This window comes from Myodes glareolus, chromosome 3 (assembly GCF_982192425.1).
Source record: "Myodes glareolus chromosome 3, mMyoGla1.1, whole genome shotgun sequence".
Taxonomy (NCBI): Eukaryota; Metazoa; Chordata; class Mammalia; order Rodentia; family Cricetidae; genus Myodes; species Myodes glareolus.
This window is the reverse complement of record NC_142028.1, coordinates 112,629,837-112,650,643: the sequence shown is the minus strand read 5'-3', so window position 1 is coordinate 112,650,643 and position 20,807 is coordinate 112,629,837. Positions and strand designations below refer to the sequence as shown.

Genomic DNA, 20,807 nt, shown 5'->3' with positions numbered 1-20,807 from the left:
TATCTTCACATTTTCTTCACAATTGTCTGAGAAGTTTATGTCCAAAACACATGAAGTATGAAAAATGTTTTGTTAGTGGTTCATTTATCTTTTATTATTGGTGAAAGTGCTAAAGAACGTGGTGCCATTTTTAAATTTTGTTTGTTTCTTTGTTTTTGTTTTCTCTTTTTGACAGAGTTTCTCTGTAGCTTTGAAGCCCATCCTGATGGAGGAGGGTTATCTGTCTATTGTGTTATTTTCATTGGTCAATAAAGAGACTGCCTTGGCCCCTTGATAGGACAGAAAATTAGGTAGGTGGAGTAAACAGAACAGAATGCTGGGAAGAGGGCTATGAAGCAGACGCCATGGAGCCAGTCACCAGGTCAGACATGCTGTATCTTTTCTGGTAAGCCTCGTGGTGCTACACAGATTATTAGAAATGGGTTAATCAAGATGTGAGAGTTAGCCAGTAACTAACTCTCTAGAGATAATGGGCCAGGCAATGTTTAAATGAATACAGTTTGTGTGTTATTATTTCTGGGGCTAAGCTAGCTGTGCAGGAGCCGGGCGGGACAAAAAGCAGGCCTGCCCGCAACCCCTCACTACACCATCCTGGAACTAGCTCTTGTAGACCAAGCTGACCACAAACCCGTAGAGATCCACCTGCCTCTGCCTCCTGAGCGCTGGGATTAAAGGCATGCAACACCACCCTCTGGCTTAATCTTAATTTATGGAGTAATCCATATTGTTGGACTCTCAAAGTAGGCTTAACTTTTGAGAAAATTTTCTGATAAAAAAGATTGATTCAATTTATTTAATAAATAGAACTATTTGAGTTCTTATTTGAGTTCTATTTAATTTTTAGTTTTATGAAATTATATTAAGAAAGCAACAAAACACAAATTTGCAAGGTGGTGATGACAAATGCCTTTAATTTCAGTGCATGGAAGGCAAAAGAAGGCAGATTTGAGTTTGAAGCCACCCCAGTCTACAGAGCAAGTTCCAGTATGGCAAGGGCTACACAGAGAAATCCTGTCACAAAAACTAAACAAAAAATAAAATAGAAAACAAAACCAAACAAATACTCCCTGTTAGAAATTTATACCTCCGGTACCTTGACTTCCATTGACTGCTACGTCTGTAATATCTGTGACAATCTCACCAACCTTCTTTCTTATTATTTGTAACTTGTGGTGTCTTATTTTTATAGTTACACTTATAATAGTTATATCATTTCTAAGAACCATTGTTAGCTTTCTAAATCTCTTCTCGCATATATGTGTGTGTGTGTTTCTGTCCTTTATTTCTCATTCTTAACTGTTATGTTTTATTCACTTCTGAATTGTGTATTTCAAACTTTATTCCCACCTCAAGCAGTGCTTTATGTCCATTCAACAAATTCTGAGATTCCATACTGAGATTGTACAGTACAAAACATCCTTTAGTCTGTATTGTCACTTGAATTAGAATAGGAACCCACCCAAGACTTAGCATTTGATCTCCAGGGAGTGTCACGCTTTGGAGACTTTTAGGTTGTGGGGACTGTTGGCGGAAGTACATCATTGAGAGCAGGCTTTTACCTTGTTTATTTATTTATTGTTACTTTGTAAACAATATCATTCTTAATTTTCACTTCCTCCCCTCCTCCCACTTCCCTCCCACTCCCCCACTCACCCTCCTCCCCTCCCCCTCCAGTCTTAAGAGAGGGCAGGGTACCCTGCCCTGTGGGAATTCCAAGGCCCTCCCAGCTCCACCCAGGCTTAGGAAGGTATGTATCCAAATAGACTAGGATCCCCAAAAGCCAGTACATGCAGTAGAGACAAATTCCAGTGCCATTGTCATTGGCCCCTCAGGCTGCCCCAATTGTCAGCCACATTCAGAGGGTTCAGTTTGATCCCATTCTCCTTCAGTCCCAGTCCAGCTAAATTAGGTGAGCTTCCCATTAGACAAGGAACAATCTCAGTGGGTCGACCAACCCCTTGTGGACCAGACTTCCTTGCTCATATTCTCTCTCCTTCTGCTCTTCAGCTGGACCTTGGGAGCTCAGTCCAGTGCTCTGATATGGGTCTCTGTCTCTATCTCCATCTGTCCCCAGGCAAAGGTTCTATGGTGATATTCAACATAGTCATCAGTCTGACTGCAGGACAAGGCCAGTTCATGCATCCTCTCCTCCACTCCTCAGGGTCCTAGCTGGGGACATCCCTGTGGACACCTTGGAACCCCTCTAGAGCCAAGCTTCTTGCCAATCCGAAAATGGCTTCCTTAGTTGAGATATCTTCTTCCCTGCTCCTATATCTGTCCTTTCTCCATCTCAACCATCCCACTCCCTCAAGCTCTCCCCCAACCCTCCCTTTCTCCCTTCTCTTTCCCCTTCTCCCCTTCCCTAACCTCACCCCCATGCCAAGCTCCTATCTTTTGCCTGAATGGGAGAAGATCTTCAACAACCCCACATCAGACAAAAGTTTGATCTCAAAAATATATAAAGAATTCAAGAAACTAGACATTAAAATTCTAAACAACCCAATTTAAAAATGGGGTACTGAACTGAACAGAGAATTCTCAACAGAAGAATTTCAAATTGCCTAAAGATACTAAAGGACATGTTCAACTTCCTTAGCTATCAGGGAAATGCAAATCAAAACAGCTTTGAGATACCATCTTACACCTGTCAGAATGGCTAAAATAGAAAAAACACCAATGATAACCTATGCTGGAGAGGATGTAGAATAAGGGGAACACTCATCCATTGCTGGTGGGAATACAGACTTGTGCAAGCACTTTGGAAATCAGTGTGGCGGTTTCTCAGAAAATTGTGAGTCAACCTACCTCAGGAATCAGCAATACCACTCTTGGAAATATACCCAAGAGATGCCCAATCATACTACAAAAACATTTGTTCAACTATGTTCATAGCAGCATTTTTTGTAATAGACAGAACCTGGAAACAATTTAGATACCGCTCAATGGAAGAATGGATAAAGAAAGTGGAGTGCATCTACACATTAGAGTATTACTCAGTGGTAAAAAGCAATAACACCTTGAATTTTGCATGCAAATGGATGGAGATAGAAAACACTATCCTGAGTGAGATAACCAAGACCCAAAAATATGAATATGATATGTATTCACTCATTAGTGGATTCTAGCCATAAACAGAGGGCATTGAGCTTATAGTTTGTGATCCTAGAGAAGCTAAGTAATAAGGTGAACCGAAAGAAAAATATATATAGATTTTCCAGGAAATTGGAAGCAGACAAGATCACCAGGCTTTTAGATTTAAAACAAATTTGTCAACTTCTTGTTCACCAACACCACTTCCTGTTTATGCTTTAGATGTGAGGCCTTTATACCTTGTTCTTGTACTAACCTTTTCGTCCCTGCCCTGGATGGCTCTTGCCTCTCTGTAACTGTAAATCCTAGTGCATTTTCTTCTCTAATTTGCCATTGTTGTAGCTTAATCAAAGCAGCATAAAAATAATAACACACTTTTTTGTGATTATTTTCTTTGATTGGATAATGCATCATATAAAAAGCTATATTTAGAATGGCCGCTGTTTCTAATAGAAAGTTGACTTTGTGTTTCCAAACTCATTATTTACACCATTTTATCTGTAATACTTTCTTTAAAGCCTACCATCATATCCCATAGTTTCTGCTGTTGCATGTGGTCAAGCAAGTACCTTTATCATACTTTAGGTTCCACAGTATATATCTTTCCAACAGTGTATTGTGACTTCATAGTTTACATTTACCCCATATGTACACATATATACATTTACAAATAGACTCCACTCCCATCTGAATATCTGTGCTTCCCGTTGAATGTATTTGATTCGTGCTTTGGAATTCTTTCACTAAAAATCTATACAGGATAACAATTTTTATGATTGTTTAAAATCTGAAAATATAATTGCTTTTAAATTATTCCTGTATGTATAGATATGGACACCTTTTAAAAATAATTATGCAAACCACTCCATACTCCAAGTTTCCTCACTGCAGCCCCAGCCACAGGTTCCCCTGATCCTGTAGACACTTTCTCTGAGAAGATGGCTATGCCTACCCCATGGGCTGATCTTGGTAAGTCTCCTAGGGATGTCCCAAGGGCTATGGCTTTGGCTTAATAAAGCTTAATTTGAAAATTATGTCAAAGAATGGAGTGGAATTTACCAGTCCACACTTCACCAACACAGAGACCATCAAAGTGAACTACAGCCTGGAAACCAAGTACAGATGGATAGAATACGGGTTGACCTCTACAGGAACGGGGAACAAAGATAATATCCCATGCATCGAAATCACAAAGGAAGACCAGGGGGCCGGTAGACTGAAGCTGACTTTCGATTCATCCTTCTTGCCTAATACTGGGGAAAAACGCTAAAATCACGACAGGGTACAAAAGGAAGCTTATCAGCCTGGGATGTGATGAGGACTTTGATATTGCTGGGCCCTCGATCATGGGGGTGCACTGGTGCTTGGAGATGAGGCCTAACTACCTGGGTACCAGGTGCATCTTGAGATAGCAAAGTCCCAAGTAGCCGAGAGCAAATTTGAAGTTGGCTACAACATGGAAAAAGTCCATGCTAATATGAACAACGGAACAGAGCTTAGTAGCTCCATTTACCAGAAGGTGAACAAGAATTTGGAGGCTGCTGTCAATCTTGGTTGGACAGCAGGATATAGTAATGCTCTCTTTGGAATAGTAGCCAAGCATCAGCTCATTCCTGATGTCTCTTTTTGGCCAAGGGGAACAACTCTACCTTGATCTGTTTAGTGTATATGCAGACCCTAAAGGCGCATATCACATTGAAGCTGCCAGCTCTGATGGATGGTAAGAACATCAGTGCAGGTGACCATAAGCTTGGTTTAGGACTGAAATTCTAAAGATACATGAATATTGCACCATCATTAATTTTAAACTGTTTTGCAGCATAGCTGCTTTCAGAATTTAGTATTCCTTCTAATGTTATATGTTCCAGATGTGAGAATTGATAAATTCACATTAGATGTCCAGGCTAAGGAGAACTCGGTTTTATGGTGTTTACCATTTTAGAGGTACAGCAGAAACCCCATTCCAGAAAGGGTCCTTTCAGTTGTAGATGTGGGTTCAGAGGAGCCCCTCTAGAGATACCTGACAGCAAGTACAAACTGAGAATGTGCCGGCCTTTGTAAATCTGTATGGAGTTTGTAAGTGAAATTGTGACTTCCTGATCATCGAACCTTAGTGTCCTAATCCTAACTGCTGAGAAACAAGCACACACCTATATGAAAATGACATTTTTAGACAGATTTCCCTGACATGTTACCTGTTTTATACCAAAAATAGTCTTCAGGTTATGGCTACCTGTTTCTTTTATGCCATTGTAGGGTGGAGCAGGTGGGGATAATGGAGCTGGTCATTCAGGACATTGTTCTTCTTTGTGTTGTGATAGGGTGATGTTTTCTATTTTATTTATTTATTCATTCATTTATTTACTTTCTATTTATTTGTTTTTGCTTTACACCAGAGTATGGAATGGCTTCTAGAATCTTCAGCTCTGAGTTGGGCAGAAGATTGTGGTCACAGGTCACACCATGACAAAACTAGGAATCAAAAGTGGCTTCTGTTATAGCCCCCAGAACTCTATTTTTTAGCAGTTAGTGGAAAACTTACAGAGTCTTCCATTTTGTGTGGAAGTAGTTCCTCCAGCTCAAGTGCTGTAATTAACACCACTTCAAATAAAACTCGAATAAAATAATGAAACCTCAAAAATAATTATGCAAACCAATGTGAGCAATATGATGTACAGGTATAATGAAGTAATTAATATAGTTAATATAGTCAAGCAAATTAACACAATCCATCATTTTCTGTGGGCTGATGTATATGCATGTGGTAAGACCACATGCAGTAATCTAATGGCATAAAATGCTTCAGTAAATCGAACTGGTGACTAGTCCTCATTCTTAAAGTCAGCTCTCTAGACCCTTTTCCTATCCATAGCTATAACTTTATATTGTTTACATGTAGCATTCCTAAAACCCTATCCCAGTAACTACTAACTAACTTCCTCTCTAAATATTCTTCTTTTCCTCAGATTCCTCATATGTAAGATCATACAGTATTTTTTTATGTCAGACTTATTTCTTGTGGAAATTTATACTGCAGTTCTACCTATGTTATTATGGAAGACATGAAGTCTTTTTAGAGAGATAATGATATCCTATAATAAACCATAATTTGTCCATTTGTTCTTCAAAAAAGTCCTCAATACCATACTTTAGATCTTTTGAATACTTTGGCAAAGAACACAACAATTCTATTTTCAAGGAATGCTATATTCTTTTCCACAATGCAATCACTGGTTTACAATCCCATCAATAGTATAAATGTGTATCCACTTTTTCACACCCCTATCAATAGTTGCTATCTTTGTCTTTTGGATGATAGTCTTTTAACAGATATCTCAATGTTGGCTTTAACTAACTAAGGCTCACTTGCTTACTTGGGACGAGGTAGACCTATGAATTTACTTGTGGTTGCTTACAAGAATGTGTGAGGGGTTGGTTATTTACAGGAGCGTGGTTGATTTAAATACAGCTGCATCATTTTAAAGTCTCACACATCCAGCACAGGAGACATGTCTTGAAGACTGAACCACTGAAATTCCATGCAGGACAGAGAATGCTCTACTCCTGGGTACCTTCCCCACTAATTGCTTGAGGGTTGAATAACCCAGGGGTAAGACATCATGGGTCCAACAACTTTGTGAGCTTCTTGATTGTTATAAATTCCTTAGCTTCCTGAGTCTGACACTCCTCCCTTATTTCTCCTCTGAATTTTTACAGCCTTCTCTGATCCCTCTGCTAAGTGGTTCAAATCAGAAAAAAAAATAGTTACAACATACATTAAAGACCAGAATTTGCAATATTAATTTAGTGGCTGGGGCAAGAGATCCAATCCAAAGCAGCCGCTGTCTTATGAATGAACTTATAAGCATTTACCTAGCCTAGATCTCTAAACACATATATAATTACGTTCCAGCCTGTTACACTGAGAAGGTTCACAGATATATTAAATCTGCCACTAAAACTTTATTATGTTTCCCAGATACTTCCCTTTTCCAGTCAGCACAGACAAGACTATCTAGACAACTAAGTAACACCAAGTCATCTCTGACATTGATGGTTCCTCCCTCTTCTTCCTGCCCCTTTTTGAGGCTAGCACTATTTCTTCCAAATAGCTTTTAAATTACATTTACTATCTTCTTAAGGATTGCATACCCTAGTGCTATCTGCATGTTACACCGACTCCCACACACACACACTCTAATTCCTCCAATGTTCCTCTTCCTACCTCCCAATTTCATGACCTCATTCAAAAAACTGCTCTTACTGCTAATGAAGAAAAAAAATAGTTGATTGTGAAGTCAAAATTGAGTGATCGTGTTTCAGGAAACAGACACATTTTCCAGATTCTTGACTTTTCGTAGTACCAAAACAAAGAATGTCATTAATCTAGGCATTTAATAATTACATTGGCAAAAACATCACAGAGTTAGATTTCACCAAGTTAAGGAAGTCTCTCCTACAGGTCCAATACACTATCTCGTGACAGTTGTGCTATTTTTTTGGGGGGGGGGACATATTTTGATATAAACTAGTAGTCTATTAAATTCCAAAGGGTTTATATCTATTACTCACAGGACATTAGTGCTATACATAGATGGGCAGGAAATTGCATTAAGAGGCTAAATCTAGCTGGTGATAAGGTAGTTAGCTCTTGGAACTCTACCATTCCTATCTCCCCATATTACTGTAGTTCTAAACAATCTGAAGTTTAAAGTGCCTCCTTCTGGTCTGGATTTCCTCCTGAACATTTACAATATCAGTTCAAACATAGACAAGAGAAATGGTGATCAATTTTTAATGCCCATATTTTTTAGTTTCCTTGAAAACAATTCTGAATTACTCTTTTGTGGTTACAACAAACATTCATTGGCTTTCTGTATGCTATTCCTTAACTCAGACTGGCAGGGTTAGAGCCAAAAAAGTGTTGCTATGAAACCAGACTCCAAAATTATGGGCCTGTTGTTTCATAGAATGTGGTAGAGTACTTTTATTCTCTGATCACAGAAAGGGAAAGAAACATGATCCTGAAACAGGAACAACTTTATTCTGTAAAGAAAGTTAAACTTTTGTTTTCCAAAATATAGTTTTATGTTAACTTGACACAAGTTATCTGAAAAGAGAACATCAGTTGAAATCCATGTGATCCAGATGTATGAAATTTTCTCAATTGCTAATCAGTGTGGGAGGATCCAGCTCATTGTGGGTGCTCAAGTTTATGGTCTTGCTGTCCTGGGGTCTAAAAGAGAACACACTGAGAAAGCCATGGGGAACAATACGTTAAGCAGAACCCCTCCATGACATATTCATTAACTTCTGCCTCAAGTTTCCTGCCCTGTTTCAGTTCCTGTACTGATTTCCTTCAGTGAAGACTCCAATGTGAATATGTAAGTCAATAAACCCTTTACTCAGGGTGTTTCATTACAACAATAGAAACTCTTACTAAGACAGATAGCCTTGAGTGATCTCTGACCATCGGGCCTTGGCCGGGGATGCTCCTGGAGAGGCCCTAGAGACCTGGAAGCAGTCTTCCCACACCCGCAGCCATTTCTCACTACATATCTTACCACTGGAGCTTTGGCCCTGGCTGCCTCTAGAGAGGTTAATGTCTGGGTTCCCAGCTGAACAGCCCTGCTCTCCAGGCCCCAGTCAACAGAGGAACATTCCATGTCCTATCCCCAACCAACATATCCCAGAAGCCCCAGAGAAGCCTCTCCACAACTGCAACCATCCCCACTGTATCTACTACTACTGGAACTTTGGCACTAACTGCTTCTGGAGTGGACCTCTCAGAGGCGCATTAGTGGTTACCAGAGGAAGAGTCCTGTCTCCACCAGGAAAAAGAGTGACGACCTAACCACAGACCCCACCTGTACCAATTGGAGAAAGAGAGACCTCCTGAAGCTAAGCCCTACCTGTACCCCTTGGAGGAAGAGATGGGTGAGGCCAATGCAAGTAAACATCCAGCAACCAAAAGAACAATGTGGCAACACCTGAACCTTGTAGTCCTACCCAGAAGAAGAAAACATTCTTAAATATAACTTTATGAAGATGATAGAGACCCTGAAAGAGGAAATGAAAAATTTTATTAAAGAAATGGAAGAAAAGACAAAAACTTGAAAGAAATCAATAAATCTGTAAAAAGAATGCCAAGAAAAAACAATCAAATGGGTGCAGAAAACAGTTCAAATAGCTCAGGACTTGAAAAATGAAATACAGCAAATAAAAAAAATAAAACATAAACTGAGAGAATTTTGGAAATGGAAAGTCTGGGTAAACAACCAGGAACTACAAATGCAAACAAAACCAAAAGATTATAAGAGATGAAAGAGAGAATCTGAGGAGCTGACGATATGGTAAGGAAAATAGATTTGTCAGTCAAAAAAAAAAGTTAAATCCAAGAAATCCTTAGCACAAAATATCCAGGAAATCTGGGACACCATGAAAAGACTAAACCTAAGAATAATAGAAATAGAAGGAGAACTCCAGTTCAAAGGCATAAGAAATATACTCAACAAAATCATTAAAGAAAACTTTCCCAACCTAAAGAAGGACATGCCTATTAAGGTACAAGAAGTTTACACAACACCAAACAGACTGGACCAAAAAAAAAGTCTCCTCACAATATAATAATCAAAATATTAAACATACAGAAAAAGAAAGAATAGTAAGAGCTGCAAAAGAAAAAGGTCAGGTAATATATAAAGATAGACCTATCAGAATTACACCTGAGTTCTCATTGAAAACCCTGAAAATCAGCAGGTCCTGGACAGATGTGATGCGGACATCTGACCAGAAACAAAAGACCATAGACATAAACTCAGACTACTCTATCCAGCAAAGCTTTCTATCACCATCCTTGGAGAAAGCAAGATATTTAATGACAAAACCAGATTTGTACAATACCTATCCTCACATTCAGTGTTACAGAAAGTACTAGAAGGAAAACTCCAGCCCAAGGAAGCTAGTTACACCCACAAAAACACAGGCAATATAAAACCTCACACCAGTAAACCCAAAGGAATGGCAAAACACAAACACTACCACTAAAAAATAACAGAAGTTAATAATCAGTGGTCATTAATTTCTCCTAATATCAATGGACTAGGTTCACCTATAAAAAGACACAGGCTAACAGAATGGAAATAAAAACAGAATCCATCCTTCTGCTACATACAAGAAACATACTTCAACCTCAAAGGCAGACATTACCTCAAAGTAAAGGGTTGCAAATTTTTTTCAATTAAAAGGATCTAAGAAATAAGCTGGTATGGCTAACCTAATAACTAACAAAATAGATTTCAAACTAAAATCAATCAGAAAAAAAATGGATAAGGACCCTTCATACTCATTAAAGGAAAAAAATTATCAAGATGAAGTCTCAATCCTGAGTGATTATGCCCCATATAGTAGAGCACCCATATTTGTAAAGAAACATTACTACAGCTTAAATTGCTCATCAAACCCCACACATTAATAGTAGTAGACTTCCACACCCCACTCTCCCCAAAGAGCAGGTCAATGATGCAGAAACTTAACAAAGAAAAATGAGAACTAACAGATGTCATGACTCAAACAGATTTAACGTCTATAGAACATTTCATCCACACACAAAAGAATCTGTCTTCTTCTCAGCAATTCATGGAACCTTCTCTAAAATTTAGCAGCTATTTTGTAACAAATGAAATCTCAACAGATACGAAAAAAAGGAAAAATCCCCTATATCTTATCAAATCACCATGGCTTAAAGATATAATTCAACAACAACACTAATTGCAGAAAGTCTACAAGCTCATGGAAATTGAATAGACCTCAAACTGAATCACTCCTGGGTCAAGGAATTAATAAAGTATGAAATTAAAGAATTCCTAGAATTCAGTGAAAGTAAATGCACAACATATTCAAACCTACTGAACACTATAAAAGTCGTGCTAAGAGAAAAGTTCATAGCACTAAATACCTACATAAAGAAAGTGGAGAAATCACACACTAGTGACCTAACAACACACCTGAAAGCTCTAGAACAAAAAGGAGGAGATTTACCCAGAAAGAGTAGACAACAGGAAATAATCAAATTGAGGGCTGAAATCAATAAACTAGAATCAAAGGAAACAATGTAAAAACTCAATGAAACAAAGAGATGGTTCTTTGAGTAAATTAACAAGATAGACAGTCATCCCACCTAATCAAAAGGTACAGAGAGAACATCCAAATTAACAAAATCTGAAATAAAAAGGGGGACATAAAAACATAACAACAGATGGGGGGAAGGGAGGAAGGATGAATGTGGGATCAGGGAAGAATATATTTCAACTAAGGGAGTCATATTAGAGTTCACAGGAAACTTGATTATATATGGGATCCCAGGTCCAAGGAGAGATCCCCAGATTGTTCTCTGGACAGAGGAGGGGGTGCCTGAACCGGCCTTGGCCCGTGACCATACTGATGAATATTTTGCTTATCACCATAGATCCCTCATCTGGCGTTGGATGACGATACAGATGGAGGCCCGCGTTGGAGCACCGAACTGAGCCCCCCAAGATCCAAACGAGGAGCAAAAGGAGGAAGAAAATGACGAAGGACTGCGAGGGATACTATCACCCACTGATACAAGGGGTCGGATCTAATGAGAGTTTACCAAGGCCAGATGGACCGTGACTGAACGAGCATGTGATCCAACCAGATTCTCTGAATGTGGCCGGATTTTCTGAATGTGGCTGGCCTGCAGTCTTTCCAAGAAGCCATTGACAATGACACTGGGACTGGTTTCCTCTGCATATACTGGATTTTTGGGATCCAGTCTGTTTGGATGCTCACCTTCCTGGACCTGGAGTGAGGGGGGAGGAACTTGGACTTCCCACAGGGCAGGAGACCCTGACTTCCCTAGGGGACAAAGAGGGAGGAGGAGAGGGGGGGGGAGTGGGAGGGCGTTGGGAGGAGGGGCGTAAATGGAAACTTTTTATGATTTAATAAAATTACAAAAAAAAATAAAAAAAAAACATAACAACAGGAAATCCTATATAGGTACATCATACCAAAATTAAATCAAGACTAGATGAGCAATTTAACGAAATCTATAACCTATAAGGAAATAGAAACTGTCATCAAAAGAATCCCAATCAAAAACAAAGAAACAAACAACAACAAAACAACAAAAACAGGTTTCAATGGTTTCAGCACAATGTTTCAGAATTCTATCAGAACTTCAAAGAGGAGATAATGCCTATACTCCTCAAACTGTTACACACAGTCTTAGCTGGGGTCATTCTTGTGGATTCCTGGATATTTCTCTAGTGCCAGGTTTCTTGCTAAACCCATAATGGCTCCCTCAATCGAGATATCACTTTTCTTCTCTCCCTCTCTGTCCTTCTCCCATCTCAGCCATCATCTTTCCTCAATTCTTCTCCCCCTTCCCTTCTTTCCTCTGCCTCCTTTTCTGCCCTTCCTCCCCCTCCCCATGCTCCCAATTTTCTCAGAAGATCTTGCATATTGTCCCCTTTCCAGGGATATATATATATATATATATATATATATATATATATATATATATATCTTAGAGTATTTCTTGGTGCCTATTTTCTCTGGGATCATAGAATATAGGCTCACTATCCTTTGCTTTACATCTGAAGAAGATAAGGAGAACACTCCTCCATTGCTGGTGTGAGTGAAAACTTGTACTATCACTTTGGACATCACTATTGCAGTTTCTCAGAAAATTGAGTAGTAACCTTCCTCAAGACCCAGCAATTCAACTCTTGGGAATATACCCAAAGGATGCTCAAACATACTATAAGGACATTTGCTCAACTATATTCATTAGAAGCATTATTTGAAATAGCCAGAACTTGGAAACAACCAAGATGGCACTCAACAGAAGAATGGATAAAGAAAATGTGATATATTTACACAATAAAGAACTACTCAGTTGTAAAAAACAGTGACATCTTGAAATTTGCATGTAAATGGATGAAACTAGAAGAAAACATCCCGAGTGAGGTGACCAAGACCCAGAAAGAGGAGCACAGTCATAAGTGAATATTAGATGTAAAGCAAAGGATAACAAGCCTATAGTCAATGACTCCAGAGAAGCTAGGATACAAGGAAGATCTTAAAAGAAGCATACATAAATTTCCCTTGGAAGGGGAAGTAGATCTGAAAAAAACAAAAACAAAAACGGGAGCATGGGGATTGAGAGAAAAGGGAGAGCACAAGGGGAAGAGGAGGGGAGAAGTGCAGGAAGGAAGAGAGCATGAGGAAGCAGAATGGAGGAGATGGGAATATCAGAGAGGGGAGAGCAGGGAAAGAGATATTCTGATTGAGGGAACGATTATGGGGCTAACAAGAAACCTGGCACTAGAGAAATTCCCAGGAATCCACAAGGATGACTAAAATGTCCTGCGGAGATGGGAGAGAGCATGAGACACAAACAAACCCACTTGCATAAGTTTATTAAGCAGATCTGTGCAGACCCCTCGGGAAGACGGTGACAATGAGGGGGTGGAGGAAGAGGAAGAGAGAGCGGGAATGGCGCTTTTAGCTTTTAAAGGCTTCCCAGTGCATGTGCAGGAGGGGAAAGGCATGTCTGATGACGGGCGGTGATGCTAGGCCCTGCGCCTGCTCAGTGGGGGCTTCTTTGTCAGATACTGTTGGCGCAGATGGCGAGTGACTCATGCATGTGTCCCTGGGATCCGTGGGCTGACCTTAGAACCCAGAAGTGCAGTTTTCCGGGTGGCCAATGAATAACATTCCAGACTCTTGGTTTATTTGGGCGGGTTAAGGATCTTAATGGGTAGGGAATGGGGGCACAGCCAGGTCTCTCATAATTGCTTCCTGATGACTTTGTGGGCATTGAGGGATTTGGGGTGTCTGATGCATTCTGTCTGGTCACATCCTGTCCGCTGGGGTCCTGGGGTGACTGATTAATACTGCATTTCTTCAGGCTTTGAAGAGCTGGGTCATCTGATGGCTTGAACCTCTTAAGATGCTGGAAAGACAAAATTATGTTTAGGAGAGGGAAAAATTAGTTTTAATAAAGGGGAGGTTTAAGATAGGCTTAAGATAGGGGGGTTAGGGGGTACCCGAGACCAGGAATGACAGAGAAAGAATTAAGTGATGGACGGAGGGTGAGGGATTTAGGGGCGATAAAAAATTAAATGATACGTTTTCCACTCGAGTCTGGTCCATTCACGTGGGCCAAACTGGCACCCTGGAGCTTATAAAATGTCTTAAAAGGAAATAAATTTTAGAAATATTAACTGTGTATGATGAGGATGATGGAGTAGGTATGATGGCATTACCTCAACATCCAGGAGACACTGCTGCAGTCAGTGATAAACCTGTTATGTTAAGGAACTTGGTGAGATTTTGCTTACCACCTGAGCTTTTAACAGTTCTTGTACCTTTGGCTCTATGTCTGACGGTGACTCCTGTAACAACAATGACCCCAGCTAAGACCCTAAGCAATTGTGGAGTGAGAGAATGAATTGGTCTTGCCCTATAGTCAGATTGATGACTGTCTTAATAGTTATCATAGAAGCTTCATTCAGCAACTGGTGGAAGCAAATGAAGAGATCCATAGCAGAACATTTTGATAAACTCCCAAAGTCAAGTTGAAGAGAGGAAGGAGCAAGAATATAATGAAAGTGGTCAAGACCATGTTGGGAAAACCCACTGAAACAGCTTACCTATGTTCATGGGACCCCACAAACTCAGGAATGACAGCAGGGGAACCAGTGTTGGACCAAATAAGGCCCTCTGAATGTGAGTGATAGTTGTGTGGCTGGGGCAGACTGTGGAGCTACTGGCAGTGAGACTAGGATTTATCCCTACTGCTTGTACTGGCTTTTTGGAGCCCATTCTCTTTGAAGGGATACTTTGCTCACCTGGATGTAGTGGGGGAGGGTCTTGGTTCTGCCTCAAAGCAATGCTGCTGAATTTGGTGGCTTCCCACGGGAGGCCTTGCCCTCTTTGAGGAGTGGATGTGGGGTGTGGTGGGTGTAGGTGGAAGGAGCGGGAAGAAATGAAGAAGTAGAAACTTTGATTGGTATATAAAATGAGAAAAGATAACATTTCTTAAAAATAAATGAGTTAATTAATTTAAAAAATTAAGCCAGAGAGTAGTAGAAGGAAATACTCAGAAAAAAAGACATATGGCCTCTGTCTTTATTGATTCTAAAAATTTAATCTTTTGGCTCTGCAAGACCATTAACCTCCATCTGTTTATGGAGAAATACACATACCCAATTACCTTTGAGCTTCTAAACTTGTTTTTATCCCAGGTTTCATGTTTCCATCTGTAGAAGGAACTATTTATATAATGACAGTTTCTCTCCAGTTACATGATGATTTGTTGCTATTTTGGAATAGATTAGAAGTTAAAATCTATTAAAGTTTGATAAAATCAAAAATTGGTTGTCTTACAAAATAATTTTTTCTCTTACCACATTCTTCAAGTATATTTCCAAAGAAAACATTTAGAAGAGGCATTATAATGGAGATTCAAGCACCCAAAAGCTTTTGGAGTAGGTGAGAGTATCATCAGGACATGCCAGAAGACCAGCATCATGGTGAAATAGGGATATCAAAATAGATGATCTAGTGAATTGTTTGAAAAAATATATTTGTGGTGAAGAAATTCTTAGAAGAATTAAAGAAGTAAGCTTGAACTGCAAAGAATGATAAACTATAACCATCCTATATTTGAAGATGTAAGTGAATGATTGCCAGAATTCAGAAGGTTCAGCCCCTTCTTCCCTGTAGAAAATATGACACAACACAAGGCAGAGACTAAGATGAAAGATACAATACCAGCAGTCCATTAACGTGGGAGGTGAGAAGCTTGGGAATATAAATATTTTGCCACCTCTCTGGTGTTAGTCTCATCACATACCTCATCTTGCTCCTGTTGATTCTCTGGATTTGTCAAATCCAACAGAAAAATAGATGAGGAATGGTCACAGCTGACAGTATCCAGAGAGAATATGAACTCATGTTCTAATAGCATTAGGTCATCGTATGAGAAAGCAGCAGATATCTTATCTGAACTATGTATGAACTTACCAGATTCCCCAGATTTTCTGAACTTGTGAATTTCTAAACTGACAACATTTCTTCAAGAAAAATCACACATCATAAAGGGAAGACAGGCATGAATGTGAGCTTGGGCATAGAAATTGATCTGTTTAACCCATCTATCAAATTCAACTTCCATAATATCATGTTGAAGGTTAAATGCACCTACTTACTGGAGAAGCATAAACTTTATCTGGTCTTCTTGGCCCACCCATGTTATTCTGAAATCAGCACTGCAGACCATTAACTTGCTAGTGTTCTACTCTTCACTTATCTCACGAAACACGAAGTGAGTCCAGGTTCTGAACCATCTGGACACATGAAAGGAGACCAGGCCTGGATGCCAAGAGCATTCTGATGATACTTCATTACGAAATCTCTATCTAGTACCCAGTAAGCCTTCGCTGAAAGACTTTACAAGACTATATGCCAGTAAAGTGTGCAAAATTAGGTTCCAAGTTTGAAAAAGCAAATATAAATTGAGTTGTTCTTTTCGTGGTTTCAGTTTCCAACCTGTGTTCTACTACTACTAGGTATAACTAAAATGAAATGCTTCTATCTATCACTGTTTATCTCATCGAAAACGTTAACTGACAGTCAATAGCAATGCAACAGAGATATTCAAAGCTGCCTTCTGTCATAAATTAAAATGTTCCATTAACTAAACAAATTCTCCATGACATAAATCAACCCACTCTAAGTAAATCACAGTTAGTGGAAACCAAATTGTAATTCCATAAAAGTGATTAACTGCTGGCAAGATACAGAGAGATATATCATCTGCAAAGGAGAGAATGATTATTCAATATCTGTAAATTGTATTTCAGACAGGCTAATTCCCTCCATGTTAGCAATCTTCATTGAAAATATTTAAAGAAAAACCATGTATCTCTCTATATATCTCTTTCAGCCTGGCTTTACTCTGTTAAGCCATTGGATTAAAGCAGCTTCTTTATTAATCGATAAAAGCAACACATATACAGGAGGACTTCCCATACCTCTACATCTTTATATTCTGTCTACATCATCAACCTTCAATCAGAACACCCTTTCCAGACTTCATCTTTAAGCTTTATGTTTTATGGGCAATTTCATTATTAACACACATACACACACATAGTGAGAGAATAGATGATAGATAGATAGATAGATAGATAGATAGATAGATAGCCAGATAGACAGAGAGATAAAAACAAATAAAGTACTCATATGTACATACATGTATGTATGTATGCATCTATGGAAATTCATGTGGCTTATTGTTTGTCATTTTCTCAATTGGTACATTAATTCTAATGGGCACAATCATGTATTCTCAACATAGAAAATAATTTATTAATAATATTTCAGCAAAATATTTTATTAGTTTCAGAAATTCCCCAGCGAGACACATATGCAAATCTACCTTGTTTTTCTTCTGTAGAACATTTTTGGAAGTTATTGCTGCCTAAAGAATTGTACTTAAATGCTTTATTCAATATTGTTTTAATTTCTAATCCAGGGAATTTCTTGACAAACACTGCAGGTTACTCCAGTTGGAAAGTCTTCCTAAATATCTTCATTCTAATACCTAGGGTTGGGGCCAGCAGTAGTATGTTTCTTGATTGTCCCCACATAAGATGAGAGGTTCAACATTAAGACACTCTGATGCTCAGGACTTGAAAGCACAGATAAGGATATATAATTTACTCTACTGATTAACTCTTTCAATTAGGGCACTTTTTGTCTGACATTCCAGTGTCCACACTGAACATTGCCCACAGATTTTAAAAAACCATGAATCTACTATTTATGGAGTAGGGGCTTCAACAGTGAGGCTCCAATTCTCTGAGTATGGAGTAGTAGAGATTTTATTTTAACTTTTGTGGTAATGTGTGAACTCTTATTAGACACAACCTTAATAAAATGTTCATCATTATAACAAATCAGAGGAAAGACACTTTTTATAAAGAAAATAGACTTCTTTGGAGCTCTGGAGGCTCAAGATCATGAAAAATATTCAGTTCTGGTGAGGCCCAATTGTATAAGATGGCTACAATGGAAGAAGTATAGGCAATGGTGACAACATCCCCAGCCGGGAATCAAAAACTTTAGTAAGAGCCAGACTATTTACTGTTATCAGTCTCCTCTTACAATAATTATCAATAAGTCACAAATGTACCTCTTCAATAATCAGTAACCTAAGAACCTCACATCTTTTAATGACTGTATGAATTTGCCAACACAGTACCCTAAACACTACATGTCCAGTCATGTAACATTAACACTTTCAACTCTAACAAAAGAAAAAAATGAGCATATTAAGACATCTGAGACATCAACCAACAATATCTACTCCTGTGAAAAAGTTTCTGGGAGGGCTTGAGAACTGACCCTCCCACCTCTAATTTTCAAATTTAAGTGGCACCTCGACACTTGTGTTCTGGATCTGTAAGGTAGAAAGCAGGGAAGCATGGTGGCATATTCTGTGACAACTCGAGTTGGGGCAGCATCTATCCCTCTCCACAAGCTCACAATACCTCTGAAAATTTTGAGATGTTTGCTTTATTGCAACAAAGGTCTTTTACTATTCATGGTCTTGTTTATGTTACACCAAAGTTTTCATTTACTTGTTCCTTTAGTCTTAGCTCATGCTGCATGAGGAGTGTAGATTTTTTTTTCTCAACTGGTATCATCTATTTTCTGTGTCCATGAGTTTTCCTTATGCAAGTTACATTATTTGACAGGTGGATACAGTCATTATTGGAAGGAGTCACACCATAAGAAACCAAACATTAAGACAGAAGAGTTAAAAAATATCTAAGCTTACTCCATACTATAAGATTCCTGTAATAAGTGTGTATTAAAGAGTTAGCAAATTCATTGTTTTTTTTCTTTAAGTTGTGATAAAGATATTCAGGTTTTATCATCAAAGTAACTCAAGAATAATTTTTGAAAGGGTGAGTAGGAGTCTGAAGTCAAAAGTATTATAATGAGTGGTGAGGTCATAGGCAATGGCAAAGCCAGGATTGAAGAAATATTATTAAAGAGGTTCAGAGATAAGAAGGTTTATACTGTTCCAACAAATGCAGTTTATCTATTTTTATTTTTTTAAATAGCTTTTATTGAACTATGTATTTCTCTCTGCTCCCCTCTCTTTCTGTCCCTTCCACTTCTACCCTCTCCCATGGTCCCCATGCTCCCACCTTATTCAGGAGATCTTGTCTTTTCTACTTCCCATGTAGATTAGATTCATGTATTGTCTCTCTTAGGATCCCCTTTGTTTTCTAACTTCTCTGGGATTGTGAATTGTAGGGTGTTTTTTTCTTTGCTTTATGTCTAAAAGCCACCTATGAGTGAGTACATATTATATTTTTCTTTCTGGTTCTGGGTTACCTCACTTAATATAATGTTTCCTAAATCCATCCATTTGACCTCAAATTTTTTTAAAAAATATTTTTACATCCCAGCCACAGCTTCCTCTCCCTCCTCTCCTCCTAGTTCATTACCTCCATCCTGTCTCTGGTCCCACCCACAAATCCACTACACTATTTTTGTCTGGGAAGGGGTAGATCTCTCATAAGTATCAAAAATCACGGGATATCAAGTTGCAGTAAAACTAGCACCCCCACAACGAATTAAGACTGGAATAGATGACTCAGCATGAGGAGTAGGGTCCCAAAAGCCAGTAAAATTGTCAGAGATTGCTCCTGTTTTCACTGTCAGGAGTCCCACAAGCCCCTATGAACCCACATGAGTTGATTCTGTGAGTTTTCTTGTGGTGTCCTTGACCCATATGAGTCTTACAACCCTTTCTCCCTCCCCCTCTTCTGGAGGTTTCTCTGAACTCCACCTAATGTTTGAGTGTGGGTCTGCATCTGTTTCCATCAGTTCCTGGAATAAAGCCTCTTTGAAAACAATTGGGTTAGGCAGCAATCTGATCGTAGGAGAAGGTCAGCTCAGGCTATGTACCTGCTATTGCAAGAAGTCTTGGCTGGGGTCACTCTTGTAGGTTCCTGTGAGATTCCCTTGCTCCAGGTTTTTTCCCTTACCCCTAAATGCTGTTTTTTCAAGTCGTCTCTTTCAGTACTCCCCCCTCTACTGCCTCTCAATATGATCACTCCTGGCCGATCAACAGCTGCCCTCAGTCCATTAAAAAAAATCTCTTCTATTTTCCCTTCCTATGGAGATCTGAGAATCCTCCCCTTTTTTTCCTGAGAAACCACCACACTGACTTCCAAAAAGGTTGGACAAATTTGCAATTCTAGCAGCAGTGGAGGAGTGTTCCCCTTGCTCCACATCCCTTCCAGCATGAGTTGTTACTTGTGTTTTTAGTCTTAGTCATTCTGACAGGTGTAAGATAGAATCTCAGAATTACTGATCTCTGCATTTTCTTGATTGCTAAAGATGTAGCACATATTCTTAAGTGTTTCTAAGCCATTTGAAATTCTTCTGTTGAAAATTCTTTGTTAGGATCTGTACTCCATTTTAATTAGATTATTTGCTTTATTTATATCTATTATCCTACTAAACCTGTGCTATACAATAAAAGAACTTCCAGGGGTATCACCATACCTGATTTCAAGCTATACAGTAGACCTTTAGTAGTAAAAACTGCACAATTGTGGCATAAAAACAGACTTGTAGGTTCATGATTAAATCAAAGACCT

General features: G+C 38.9%; 1 pseudogene; it reads left to right on the top strand.

The window, feature by feature from the left end:
• Positions 1-4,025: 4,025 nt before the first annotated feature.
• Positions 4,026-4,863, top strand: LOC125412632 (non-selective voltage-gated ion channel VDAC1 pseudogene; annotated as a pseudogene).
• Positions 4,864-20,807: the final 15,944 nt, after the last annotated feature.